Source organism: Zonotrichia leucophrys, chromosome 3, assembly GCF_028769735.1.
Source record: "Zonotrichia leucophrys gambelii isolate GWCS_2022_RI chromosome 3, RI_Zleu_2.0, whole genome shotgun sequence".
Lineage (NCBI taxonomy): Eukaryota > Metazoa > Chordata > Aves > Passeriformes > Passerellidae > Zonotrichia > Zonotrichia leucophrys.
In genome coordinates, this window is record NC_088172.1 from 36583007 (window position 1) to 36597437 (window position 14431).

The following is a 14431-nucleotide window of genomic DNA, read 5'->3' on the forward strand; positions in this document are numbered from 1 at the left end:
TAATGCACACTTTTTCATCCTGTAGAAACTGGTAAAGAAGAGAACATAGTCTGGAAATGTTTTCTGGGAATTTTGCATGTTTCATCTCACCAGATGTAGACACCCACACTTATGACAAGTGTTGTCACCCTGGCTGCCTCTGTATTGAGACATTTTTAGAGCAATATCCTTCCCATTCTAAAGCAAACAAGTCAGAAGAGGTTTCCTAAAAGTACTTTTTCTTTTTCTTCCATTTAACAATAAGAAAATATCTAAGTGTTGACTTACTCCAATTTGCACATCTGGCTTGCAGAACTACAGAATAAAGTGTCTTACCTGTGGTAACTTCTTGCGAACCATCTTTCTTTCCAGAGGAAAAGAAAAATCATTTAGAGGAATAGAAAGAAATACAAGGAACAGCTGTACTAAGAAGTGCAGGGGGATAGAACATAAAATGTAACCTTACCCCCTAAAGAGTTGCAGCTGAGCCAATTATTAAGGATTAGGAGCAGGCCTGGTTTTAACAGGCCACAGCTGTAACCAGTCAGAAGAGTGTTATAAAAGAGTGGGTTGGTTGGCTGAGGGGAGCTGGAGTCAATTGGTTACTGTGAGGACAAGGAAGAGTCAGTGCCTGGAGGAGCTGCCTACAAGGAGCATTAAGGAGGTATGAAACTCTGGCAATATGGAACCTTTGCAATGTAATGACAATAGAACTCTTGCACTATAATGACAAGAAAGAAGCTATTAAAATGAAAGCTGAGAAGTATCTGGGAGACTCACAGGTTGGACATGCTGAACCAAGCATGAAGGCAGTGACATCTTCACTTTGTTTGCATAACACATCAAGGGTAGTATCTGCCTGAGTCCCATGTGGGAGATACTCTGGACTGTGAATTTTGGCTCCTTGTTTTCATTTCTGAGAGATAATGAGGAAGAAAAGATGCAACAAGGTTTCGTAACAAAAGGCAAGAAGCCCATGTGGCCTGATTCATATTTTCAATACAGGGCATGCATGCTATTGCAGAACTCCTGATTAAATAAATGTTTTTGTCTAACTAGCAACAAAAGCTTTATGTTGGGGTGAAAAATAGGATGAACAATCTCATTGGTAAAGCCGTGGACAAATACAGCACTTAAAGTCAAACCTGCCTTCCATCAAGCCCCGTGAAAGAAAAAAATAACCTTTAAAGAAAAGACTTGAAGGCTTTAGTAGGCCTTAGTCTTTCCACCCTCTGTTAATTATGTTGCCCTCTGCTTAATTATGCCCTAGAAGTGCTAAAACGCTTAGAAACTTCTTTGGACTTCAAAATGAGCCTGCCCACATTGAATTCTCTTTTTCTATGTCTTCCTCAGATATAATTCTGAATCAAGGCATAAAAGCTGCAGCCACAGATTCTCCTGGAGAATTTTAGAGAACATTGTGAAAGAACACTTGGTTTTGTCTTTATTGCACCACACATGAGTGCTTCCATCTCCTTAATGCAGGAAATGTGTTATCTGAGGGAGAGGAGCTCGGAAGCTTGGAACATCAGTGCTGTGCTTTAGAGCCCCCTTTTTTTTTCATTTTATCTATTAGATGGCAAGGCAAATTAAATGTCTCATCATGATGAAATAACAGATTCCCCAAATGTGTCCATTTGGCAAGAAAACAGTGTATTTTTGTCAGTGCACTAGCCTCAGTCCCACAAGGGGACTGACTGGCTTCCAAGCTGTAATAAAGGAAGTGACAAGCTAGGTTAGCTGCTGCTGGGCTCTTCTTTTTGTGCTGAAAGCATTTATTTGCTTGCTTTTGCAGGAGATCTTTCCCTGAAAACTTTTCCATCTAGAAGCCTGCTTGATCCAGAGCAATGTCAGCTGTGGAAGGAGGCAAAGGAGCATCTGTGCTGTTTCCTGCCCCTTCTGCAAAACTGATCTTATTTGAGTCACTGCTTTTCCCTCCTCATGGCCTTATTCTGTTTGCAGACTCCTCACAGCTGAGCATTTTGCAACATCTAATCAGTGATTTTTCCAACACTGCTACTAATTGCTTGTGCCCATGCCAATACTTCAGTGCCTGGTAAATTCTTGAATCTGAAAATTTGTGAAATCCCAGAGCAAGCTCCTAATTCCACATCCACACACTCTCTTCATCCCTTTCTTTCCTCTGAGATCACATTTTCCACTCCCATGTTTTAGATTGCCTCTTAAAGCAGAAGTACCAAGCCTGCTAGAATTAAGGATGATGCTCTCAGGCACACGTGGGGGTTCTTGGGGCTGTGAAGAGACCGGAGCTGGACTTTGATTATCCTAATGAGTCCCCTATAATTCAGGATATTCTATGTTTCTGTGTTTCGATGTTTCTGTATTTACAAGGCCCATCAACTGAAGAAATGGGATGTGAAACTCCTACAAGGTTCCTGGTAAGTTTTTCTTCCAGTTGGTGACATCTATTTTTCTGAGAGTTCTAAGCTGAGGGACTGACATAAACGCCATTATTTTGTCCTTTACTCTCTCTTCCATATTCTAGACATGATTTTTTAACAGCAGCCATGTCATGTCTTGGCTGGAGAAGAGCATCAGCCTGTGCATCAAGGCCTGTGGCCCCACGAAACCCTGTCTCCACCAGGATCCTGCAGCACCAGTGAGCACAACCAGGGGTTTAACAGACCTGATTTCAACCAGCTGCTGTGTCCTGCAGGGACTGGAGTATCAAATCTGAACATCCTGCTCTTTATCACTGAGGTAATTAGGGCAGCCCTGCCCCATGGGTGTGCAGAAACCTGAGCAGCTCTGCAGATGGAAATGCTGTGTACTGGCTGAATGCTCAGATCTTTAACAGCTTTGGCACCTCTGCACCTTGTTCCAAAGCATGGTGTACCTCAGCCCTTAATGAGAGGGAGGGAACATATTTGAAGGACTAAAGAGGAATCTTAACAAAGTTTTTAAACCCTGCTTCTCTGACCCAGGGTCTCTGTGGTATCTGGAAGTTCTCAAGAATAAATATCACACTGTGGACATCATAAGGACCCAGTACAGTTAGCTCTGACTGGGCTAAGAGAGAGATGCAGGTTTGTTTTGAAGTTCACAAAAGCAAAATATACCTCTTCTGGAACAGGGACACAGGCTCCTATTTCCACCACCGTGGGAGAGGACTGCAGCGCATTCAGGCTCTCTGTGATCAGACCTGTCACAGGAGGATGGAAATCTCTAATTGGAGAGACAGGAATGGGCTTGAAACAAGGCATCACACACAAAGGCACCATGAAAAGTCTGGGAGATGAGGTCAAGGTGAGGTTTGAGCTTTGGTTAAAAAGAAAATATTCTATTGTGTCCCTTTTCTTCTCCAAGTGTACTTTTCACTCTCTTAAGTGCATCTGAAGATTATGCAGTAGGAAAACAGAACCTGGAATAACTGACATCCTTATCCTTAGCACCCTTGTACTATGTCAAATTCTTCTGCACATGGTTGTTTTTCTGTGGAATGTAATAAATTATTTAAATCAAAAATGTTAAATAAGCTGGAGGGGTTTTCCACCTTTATGAAGAACCCAGAAAATCTGCAAAGAACAATGAGCAGTTTTATTTTTTTCCATTGCACTTTTTATGTTCTCTTGGATCCACCCCTGGCTTCCCTCAAAAATTTCAGTACAGTCTCAAATTCATGTTTTAAAACTAAAACATTTTTGTACATTTATTTTCAATTCCAGTGTATAGCAGGTAACAAAGAAATAGAGGGGAGAAGGAGGAGTGATGGCAATAGGTTCAAAGTATCATTTGGTGAAAACTTAGCTACATCCAGAGGTACTTAGACAGGCAATGATATACCTAGAAAAGGTATTTATGTACCGACTCCTTTTTGCATTATAAAGTGCTGAATTCTGCTTTCTGGCTAATCAATTTACAATCAATATGTTGGATGGATATAATTTAGAGCACAGGTTAGACTGCTCCTGCTATTTAGATGAAATAGACATTGTGTCTCTGTCCTGAAAACCAAAGTTATTAGACCTGATTTCACTTGGATTAACTTGTTAAAGCAACTTTTGTTGTTCGCTTTTCCTTAGATAACATAGTTTCATTTGATATGTATCTAATTATTGCCTATAAAGTTAGCTGAGTTCTGTTCTTCAAAAGATTTTAATTTAGATTAATTTGTTTCAATAGAATTGCTAATTAATAGCTTGTGTGGAAGATGGTACTTTGTTTTGTCCATAGGCAAGGAGAATTTCCATTTCATGGAAATTCTTTTAATAAATATGAAAAAACTCACTGGAAAACATTTAGAAAATGGTATTTCACTAAGAAATATTACTAAGTGTTTGGCTACTTAAACCAGGCCATCCCTGTTTAATATAACTCCATTAGATTCTATAATGTCTTTATTAGATCAGTCTTATGATATTTATACAAAATCTCATTTTTTAGAAAAGGACATAAATCTTCAGAGGCTGCAGAAACTTGCTGAATGGACTTAAACGTTCAAGTTGCTTTAATCAAATGAAATTGAAGTCCTTGCTTTTCTGTCCTCTAAAAGGGTAGTAAAGTGGTTGGGAGCATTGGTGCATGTGAAATTTTTACTAGTTTATAATGTACCTCTTTATTTATTGTGATGCCAACTTTTTAATTTTGGGAGAACTATCATCTTTTATGATCCTATTGACCATCATTTTTTCAAAACTTGGCCTTATAAATCCTGGTGAAGCTTTTATATATATCTATTTAGAAATTTTAATGACATATAAGGTTTCAATGATGAAAAGAGCATTCCCTGCATTTAATATTACTGAACACAAGGGAGCAACCATTAATCCATTCTTTTGAGCTGTCTTCTGCAATGCTTTTTTGAAAGAGGGGGAATAAAGTTATTTCTTTAACAAGATACTGTTGACAGCCAGAATAAATCACCGTTACAGTCGTATATGATGACTCCAGAACCCTCCTCTTCCAATGTTTTTGTCTCCCAGTTTACCTTGACTCACAGCCCATTTGCCAGGGAATTATCTGCATTTTAGGATTAAATGACATAAATCAATTTAAAAACAATCCAAACCTGCATAATGGAGGTGGCAGTACTAAAGCTCCGATTGTGTATATATATATCTATATATCTAATATATCTAAACTCCATTCTTTCCCATCTGTACTGGGCACTGACTTGTCTCAAATGTTGGCCCAACAGATTATTAAACACTAATTATTCTGACTTCTGCTTCTTAAGGTTCTTAATTACTGACAACTACTTTTACTCATAAGGAAGTGAAATAATTTTTGACATTGACTCAGACTAGAAAAAAAAGTGTTTAAAAATAGTTAGTTAAAAACTGGATATTGTAGAATGCGATTAAAAATAATGAGAAAATGAGGGTGGGTTTTGGTTGTATTTGGGAGGAGGGGGCAGGGTTTTTTTGTTGGGTTGGGGTTTTTTTGTTTTGTTTTTTTTAAGAGAAAACACTATGGCAAAGCAATGGCTCCCTTGGTCACGGCTTTTGTCATTCAAAAGCCAAGCATGTGGTCTCCATCTGCAGAATTTTCATTCCATACTCAAGACCAAAAGATAAATTGGAATAAAACATAAGTTTATTCCCCATGGACAGGATTCTGATCCTTTACTTCTGCAGAGCCCTCCATCATCTTTTACTCAAAACCAAATTCTCACTGACACAAAATTTTATTGTTCAAAAGTATGTTTATACTGAGAAGATGTTAAATACCAATAGTAGTGTTTTTCTTACAGAGTTGGTTTTTTTTTTTTTTTAATGTATGCAAGAAATTTGGAATTGCAAGTCTCAGTTGTCCTTGTTAGAACTTGTTTTTCCTGTGCATGGAGGCTGGTTCCCCCCTGTGTATCTTTGCAAGAGATTTCCATAAGTCTAAGTATACTCCAGAAAATGACAGATCTAGCATAAAGTATCCTGTGATGACAGGAGAAATTTAATTTTGCTGCACCAGTGATGTCAAGTGATCCTGTTTTTAATTTCTTCTATAGATAAAGTGACTTGGAATTTAATGATGGCTACAAGGGAATGTAGTGGAGGGAACATTTTGGAGAAGTGAGGTAGGAGGATGAGTGAGGTCTGTGTCATATGGAGGAGATAAGATGGAAGAGAAAGATTGTGTCTTGTCTGGATTTCTGATGGTGGCTAAACCTTATAGTTCAGGAGTCATTCAGCAAGACTTTTTTTGCTAAAAGTACCACAGTCCAGCTAAGTGGGTATTTTTTTCTTGAGCATCATTCCAGCATAGATCATTATGAGCTCTAATTAATAAGTAAACAGCATGCTTCTCCTATTTCCTCCTGGCTTATGGCAAAAGGAGCAGAGAAGAAGGCATTTTTCCTAATCTAAAACTTATGTTGCCATGCTAACTATGTTTAAGCATTGAAATATTGATTGAAGAGAGTTTTGAGTTAAGAGCAAGAAGTGTATAATGGTGTGTTTAAAGAAAAGGCAGGTTTCATGAGCACTTTTCAAGTCTGACTTTCTACCATGAAAATGTTGCAAAGTATTTAAATAATGAAACTGGAGCAAGAATTGCAAGTTTATTTTCTCACATTCTCCCCATATCCCAAGGCAATGCAGATGTCACATCTTCACTGTTTCCCTGCTCCCTAAAAATTACATCAGCATTAAAAGGCAAATGTCTACTTAATATTTATACAAAGAAAGACACTGATGGGTAACATTTCATCTGAAATACTTTCTCGTTAGAGAAATTGCATTAGGAGCATAACGCTTTGCAAGTCTATCTAGGCCAGAAGTCTAATCAAATTAACACCACTTCAGTGCTAATGAAGACTGGTAGTCATTCACCTTAATTAGCCATTCTGAATAAATATATTTTTAGCAATGTGCCATTTAGGTAGCTCAGTTCTACAATCCTGTCCAACTTCTCGTGACCTCAGTGGAGTTACAGCAGCAGAAGGAGCATCAGCTGAGAAGTAGTTTTGATGTCCTCCTTTCACTCCTGACAGAAACCAGGTCATGTCCTTAGTGAGTGTGTTCCCAGTATTAAATGCAGATGATCACCATTATAAGCTGTTATACTTGAAACACTGAATGGGACTTGCAGATCGGGGTCTGCACACTCCCAGTGGGATCTGGAGCTGCTGGGAGCTGCAAATCCAATTGTACAACAGCAAGAGAGATGGCTGGGGACTGTGCACAGGGATTAACTCAACTGCCAGTCTCTTACTCATTTTGAATTTTCCTTTGGAAATGGGAGGTTTGCTGTATGTCATAAAACTGTAAATGGACACCTTGTATAAAAATAAATATTGTGCATATGCATTTGGGCATTTATTTTAAGGCAAGCATGCCCCAGGAGGCTCTAGACCATGGTTGTTATAAAAATATTTTAAATTTCACAGCATTTTAATTTTGGTGGCATTTAGCTTTTGTTTGATTATATTAATTACATTCAGATTTTTTTCCTCATAGATTCACAGAGTGGTTTGGGTTGAAAGGGACCTCAAAAACCATCTAATTCCACCCACTCTGCCATGGGCAGGGCAGATTCCACTAGAAGACAAGACATACTACCAGTTCTTTTCGAAAAAAGCACAAACCAGGCAGGTTCATTGCAATCAATTACAGGAGCATTTCAGTTTACTTAACAACTGTGAGGCCCATTTTAGCTGCAGAATTCAATCCATACAATTAAGATGAAATGAGGTGTTCAGTACTTGCTCAGATTCAAATTCAAATAAATCCCTTTAGCTTTACTAAAAGCTTGACAGGAATTACACGGAGAAAATAGGCTTGGAACAGTTGGGGAAAGGTTTGTTTCACTTCCATGTTTTTTCTTGATCTGCTCACAATTTCTGAGACAGGAAGAAGACAGGCTGGGGATCTTCCTGTTTATATGTTCCAGAGGGAAACCCTTTCAAGCTGTCATTGAAAGTAAATGCTCTGCTGAATATGGATTTTTATTTTCAGATAGGGATTTGGCATTATTATGAATTAATGTCACAAACCCAGTCTCTCATTCCTCCTTCTTTATTCATTCTTTTGGAAGAAAAATCTTTGAGCATTTGTAACTCAAATTATGATTCTATAAATCCTTTTTCACTGTCCTGTATGTTTTCTGTGCAGATGCAGTGATAATCCTTAATGCATGCATATCTTCAGATATATGAACAAGATTTGCTAAAGTAAAAGAAAAAATATAATTATTTAATGATTTGGGTTCAGAAAAAGAGAAACCTCCTTTATAAATTTTCTCTGGCAGTAAAGCAAATTATGATTTTCCTTACCACAAACAAATCTTCCCATGGCAGTCTTTGACAGCGATTGCAAGATATATGGATTCAGATTGCAGGTCCAACATGAATTTAGACAATAAAAATGACTCTTAAGGAAAAAGAAATGCCGGAGGAATGGGATAGAGATGGTAGAAGTGCTGCCATTCCTGTGCAGAACCTCAGAGATTTTGACAATAATATCTTTGCTCTTTCCTTCCACAGTGATGAAGCAGCAGAGCAAATGGAGGAAACTCTCCTGTCAGACTGGCTTTCAAATTCAGAAGAGAAGGAAATCAGTGTTTCATGACATTGAACTGGGTGCTGGTGACTGCTCAGGCAATTGTCCTGATTTGTCCTTACTCTGATGCTGACTCATTCTTGCCCCTTGAGTCCATCATTGCAGATATCGCAAGATTATTCAATTCCTTCAGACACCTCCATGACTAAAATTTGACCAAAGTTTGCAGATAACTCACTGTCAGAGGTTTTTATGATGGTCCAGAAAAGAAGTCATTTTAAGCAATGTCTTGTGCCTCTAAAAATTGGCATCCTCAGGTATCTTACTACGTTTGTCCAATAGCTTTTGTCCCCACACATTTGGGAATTGTCACACCAAAACCTGCATAGCCTCCACTATGTGTAAGTGCAAAAACTTAGAAGATGCCAGGTAAAATGCATATTTTTATCCACAAATAATTTTCTGGGTCATTCCTAATATGCTGTATGATTTATTTATCTTTGCAATTATATTATTTTGAGGAGGAAGGTTAATATACATATTCTAGTTCCTACAAAGAGCACAAAGCTTAGAATCAGACAATGTTGATTAAAAAGACTGAAGGTTTTTTATACAGCTATAATTTTTGCGTAAAAAGTGAGTCAAAATTTGCAGAGAAAGGAAATACCATTTCTTAGACATTCTTATTGGCAGCTAGAAAAATAGACAAGCTTTTGCTTTCACTGAGACTTTGGTTCTGAAGCATAACCAAAGAGCCTCAAGCTAAGCAGAGTTTGGAAACTGCTCTGGATATAACTTCATTATGTTAGCTGATTAGACAATTTCAAAAAAAAAAGGCAGTTGGTATCTGAGCAGAGCAGGGTACTTAATCAGAACAGAAGTAATAACATTTGTAGACCCTGTGGTTAGTAGAGATAGAAAGGCAGGTAATTATAGCACAAAAGCTGGTGACTAGCTGGAATGAGATTTGAGGGAAATTACTACGTGTCAGATCATTGTGTCTCTATTGATACAATTATTTTTGACGTCCAGTAGAGTTATGATTGTATTTCCAGGCTTAGTTTTGAAGATAATTTCTAAATCTTTCATAAACAGAATGGTGAAATTATACATAGAAAATACCTGGAGGTTACATGGTGTTCTTCACTGGATCATTTGCCTTGATCAATTCCATGATGGTGCACAGCCCCAGCTTGGATTGACCCTTGTCATCTCCACGAGTACCATGATGCCATGAATGATTTATTTCTCATTTGGGGATTCACTGCTTGTTCATATGTGGTATTCAAGGCATTACTTCATTGTCTCAAAGGTCTTTTCCAACCTAGTTGATTCAGTGATTCTGGGATAAACAGTTTTTATTGCACTGCTTTTTTAGAAACCAGTTCTCCAGGAAATGTGTCCACATTTGTCACAAGCAACAAAAACATTTGATAGATAAAAACAATCCTTCCAGCTGGGAGTTCATAGCACAGTCACTTTAAAATAGAACTTTCCTGTCATTTTAGTGTGCTCTGGTTTCCTATATTATATATATCTATAAATGTATAAATATATTATATATCATTTTATATTGTATAGTATATATATAAAATATATAGAAAATATATATTTTTATATACTGATATTTTATATATTCCCTATGCTTATGGATAGCACAGACAGAATCTGCAATTTTATAAGCTTTCTGTGACTAGCAAAACTTATGAAGCCTAATTTCCTAAAATTTTGTGCATTGAGCAACTTTCTGTTGTTTAATAAGATTCAAGTCAAGCATGTTCTCAGTCTTTACCACTGTCCAAGGTCTTTGCATCTAAACTGTATGAAAAATTTGTCTTGTACTCTAATCTTCCATATGAAGGGACACTGACAGAGTCATTCCCTTAGTGTTTTTTTATGAGAATTCCAGGAGATTGATGTACTTGAAGCTTTTTCTTCTCTGTCAAATTTGTGTGAAACTGGTCCTGAAGATCGATTAAGGTAAAAAGGATGGGAGAAACAGTCACACAAACATTGACTGCAAGGCTGCCTTTACTTCTTTCCTCTAAGAAAGCAAACTAACAATCAAACTGCAAGATTTTATCTCTGCTTCATATCCAACTGCAGGAGAGAATGGGACCTTAGCTGGCAGTGAAGGCAACTGAAGGAAGACTTGCTCCAATTGCCACTGAAACAGCTTGATGGTTTGTAAAACAGGGATGTCAACAACGTAAAATCCTTGTGTGGATTTGCTTTAGAACCTGCTGAGTGGCAGAACTTGGATCTTAATTGAGTGCTCCTTGAGCAAAGGTGCAGAAATTGTTGGGACAGGGCAATCATGCCCTGTTTGAAGGGAGGTGGGTGGTTTAACTTGCACAAGGGAAGGTTTAGATTTGATATCAGGAAAAACACATTCACCAAAACATTGGAACAGTATTCCCAGGGATCTGATGGAGTCATCATCCCTGGAGGGATTTTAAAGATGTGTAGATGTGGCATGGTTTAGTGTTGGCCTTGGCAGTGCTGGATTAACAGTTGGAATTTATTATTTTCCAGCCTTACTGATTCTACTCTATAGAAAGGCTGGGTCCTAGAAGTGATAAAAGAAACCAAACTCTTGGTATTTCATGAGTCTGTGTAATTCAGAAGTCAGTGCAATTCAGGAAGTGGAAAGCTCATCAGTGCTTCCAGGGACTGATTGAAGCTGAGGATGCAAAGAGAAAGGACTGTTATGAGCTCCCTGGAAAGAGGAACCAGCTTCACCCTGAAGCCCCAAAATAAAATCTCAGATCAATCAGGACCAAGCTGTGTTTGGTAGAGCAGAGCTAGAAAACAACACTGAGAACATTCTAGTTATGCTCCTGAGTGCATCTGCTTTTGCAAAGGTAGAAAATAGAATTCAGCCAAGCATTGGGTATTTTTTACACTGCTGTATCACAAAGGAACCCCATTTGGTGCTTTTCATTGGGCTGTGTTATAACATGCTGGAAACAAACACACAGAAATCCCCTTTTCTTACCCAGAGAATTTGCAGATGAAGAAGAAGGTGGCCAATAGTTCAGGCACAGACATTTGGGGAAGGTAGAAATAAGACAACCAGTCTGCAGACAGAAATAAAATATACAGAGATATGGGTGTCTGGATGTGGGAACTCTTATGGGTCTTATGGTGAAAGAAATTAAAGAGATCAATGAAGCAAAGTGAATACTTACAGATAAATCCCTCTGAAAGGAACTGTCATGACCTAGGACATAAGAAATCCCAAAGATATTTTTTAAAATGTATGGCACAGCTTTGTTTTGCTCCCTATCAGAGAACAGTTAGGTGGAATGTGTTAGTTATGGAGATATTAAGTCCTTTGTTTATAATTTGTTTATAATACAAGCTCCAGGGAGTCTGACAGATACTCAGATTTATGTATTTATATAGATACAAAAATACAGTAACAGCAACATGATTTGGAAATCCTACAGAAAGACAAGAACAAAGAGCAAAACTACCAACAGATGTAGAAAGAGCACCAAAAAATGCATTGCCTCATACTGTTTAAATTCCTCTTGGCACTCTGAGTGCCACTAAAATCTCTTCTCAAATTTTTCAGACATTGACATTCTTCTAGCAGAGAAACAACTCACATTTCATAGGAGGAGGTAATTTCTTTTAAGTTATTTTCCAGAAAAACTGAATAATGCATGGATATGTACAGCATTCTGCAGGGTTTTCCTCATAGCCCAAGCAGCTTCCTGCTCCTTTAATACAAAAAGTGAAGGATTCCAAATACTGCAGGAAGGAGAAGAGGCTGCAAGGAACACACAGACCATGTCAGAATTTGACAAAGACCTTTTCTATAAGGTTGCTTCCAGTCTAACACTTTTGTGAAAGGGAAGGCAGCATATACTTCAAAGAATTGCTCTTTCATGGCTACCATTATCAGAAAACTTTGTGCAGCCACCTAGAAAATTCCTGTGAGGATTATGAGTTCTTCCACTGAGCAGCAAAGCTATTTTGTGATGGGATAAGGAACCAAGAGCATATTATTTAGACAGAAAGTTTGAAACAGCAGTTGCATCCGCCAATTTTCAAGTGGTCCCTGGGGGTGAAGAATGTTGTCACAGGCAGTCACAGAATAACAAAATATGAAAATCAGTCTGCATAAGTTATGAAGAAGAAAAGGACCCAGTCCATTAAGGGGTTTAATGGCAATGACCTGCTCACCCCTGCTCCTTCATGAGCTGCTCACTCAATAACTGCAGTTCTGTAAACGGTGGGTCATGATGGGAGGTGGTCGCCAGGGGAAGCAGCTTTGCACTCTGCACTCCTCTCTCAACCCAAACCCCATTTCTCCTGTCCTGTTTCATCATCTGCTGGCTCTTGTGTGATGTCAGAACCCTGAGCACATCCCCTCCCCTCTGGGGATTTGGGTGCTGGGGCTCAGGGCCCTGAGGGCAGAGGAGGGATGTGGAGATCCCCTTCAGAGAACTTTGTTGGGGGGCACCACCAGGGCAAAACCCAGCTGGGGGTTCCTGCTGGCCACCTTACTGAGCTTGGCTCCTGGTGGGCAGGATAAGAGGGAAGGGATTTGCCCCTTTTTGGGAGCAGTTAAAACTTAATCAGAGCATTCAGCATTTACAGAAGGAGGAATGCAAAAGCCATTCCACAAAAATCATCTACCTGCAGTAGTGCCTGCAGGCGCATCAATTTAAAATCCTCCTGCCTCAGATACAAGCCCAGCACAGCCACTGCTTTAGACTAACTTAAGCATTTCTGAAATTGGTAGGCAATAAAATAATTGTATTTCATGGTACAGAGCAAAATTGTGATTAAACCACCTTTGGGACTGCAGCATCTTGAAAAGCTCACCTGTCATCCTGCAGTGTGAGATAGTGGCCTCATTTTGAATTCCCTCTGCAAAATCATCTTTGCACATGTATGGAATGGAGTTGGAGGGGGAGAATACGTTGTGAATTTGTGACTGACCTGGCAGCTGCCCAGTCAGCTGTGACAAGCAGCTACAGGGGCAGTTATTGCAACAGGCAATGCCAATATTCACTTTGGAAAAACAGGAGAAAAAGAACACCCAAAGAGATAATTACTTCAGTAGGTAAAATCAAATTATTAAGTACAAACAAGGGACAGAAGCTGGATTTAAATGTAAAAAACAGTGAACTTCTTTGGGGCTTGAGTCTCATAGCTGAATCAATTTCTATCATCACATGCTACGCAATATGAAAGTTACTTGAAAGACAAGATAGATTAAAAACCTCCCTAAAACACAACCAAATCCCAAATCACCAATTTGATCCTTTGTGGGGAAAAAACAGCATAACTAATTACTTCATCCTGAGTCGCATAGCCTGTATTTCCTCTCTAGAATCTCCAGGTGCTGTTTCACCACTGGCAGAAAGGTTTGCAATAAGCTCTGAGCAGCCCAACACCCACAGCAGCCACAGGTACAGGGCAGCCCATTTATCTCAGCGTGTGACCTGATGGGTTCTCATCCTTGTCTCACTTCTTGGGAAAGATCTGGGGGAAAAACCCTAATTAGAGCAGTCCAAGTATCTAATTGAAGTGTCTAGAAGCGTAAGAGTTAAACAAGTGTATTCTGCCTGTCCTGGTATTTTGAGCAGGGCAAAGGCAAAGGCTCCACAGCTCACTGAGGCATGAAGTGATGGGAGCAGCCCCTGCCAGTGTCCTCACTGAACACACCAGAATTATTTTAGGCAATTCCCAGACAGTTCCTGAGACTTGGGCTCATTCCAGAAAGACCGCTGATGTTTTGGATGTTAACAAAGTTTAGCTCTATGGATGAGGCCAGGGCATATCAGATAGGACCAGAGGATATTCCCAACATTGTTTATTTTAAAAGTACACCCTGTGTGGGCTTGGAAACAATGATTTTCTAGTTCCATTATGCCAACCACAGTGGCATAAGGCAGTTTTTTGGCCAAGCTTCCCAGCTCCTCCTTGCATGTATGGAGCACATGCAATGCACTGAATTTGTATGGAGTATTTCTTTA

General features: G+C 39.0%; 1 long non-coding RNA gene across 3 annotated transcripts; it reads left to right on the plus strand.

Moving 5' to 3' along the window:
• The first annotated feature begins 572 nt into the window (after positions 1 to 572).
• Positions 573 to 9914, plus strand: LOC135444813 (uncharacterized). Of its 3 annotated transcripts, none has more exons than XR_010439287.1 (5): positions 573 to 643; positions 1775 to 2378; positions 2486 to 2700; positions 3074 to 3246; positions 8420 to 9914. It is a non-coding gene; the product is annotated as an uncharacterized LOC135444813 (long non-coding RNA). The 3 variants fall into 3 exon arrangements; XR_010439286.1 differs by having other exon boundaries at positions 587 to 643; positions 2332 to 2378; positions 2925 to 3246; XR_010439285.1 differs by having other exon boundaries at positions 587 to 643; positions 2332 to 2378.
• Positions 9915 to 14431: the final 4517 nt, after the last annotated feature.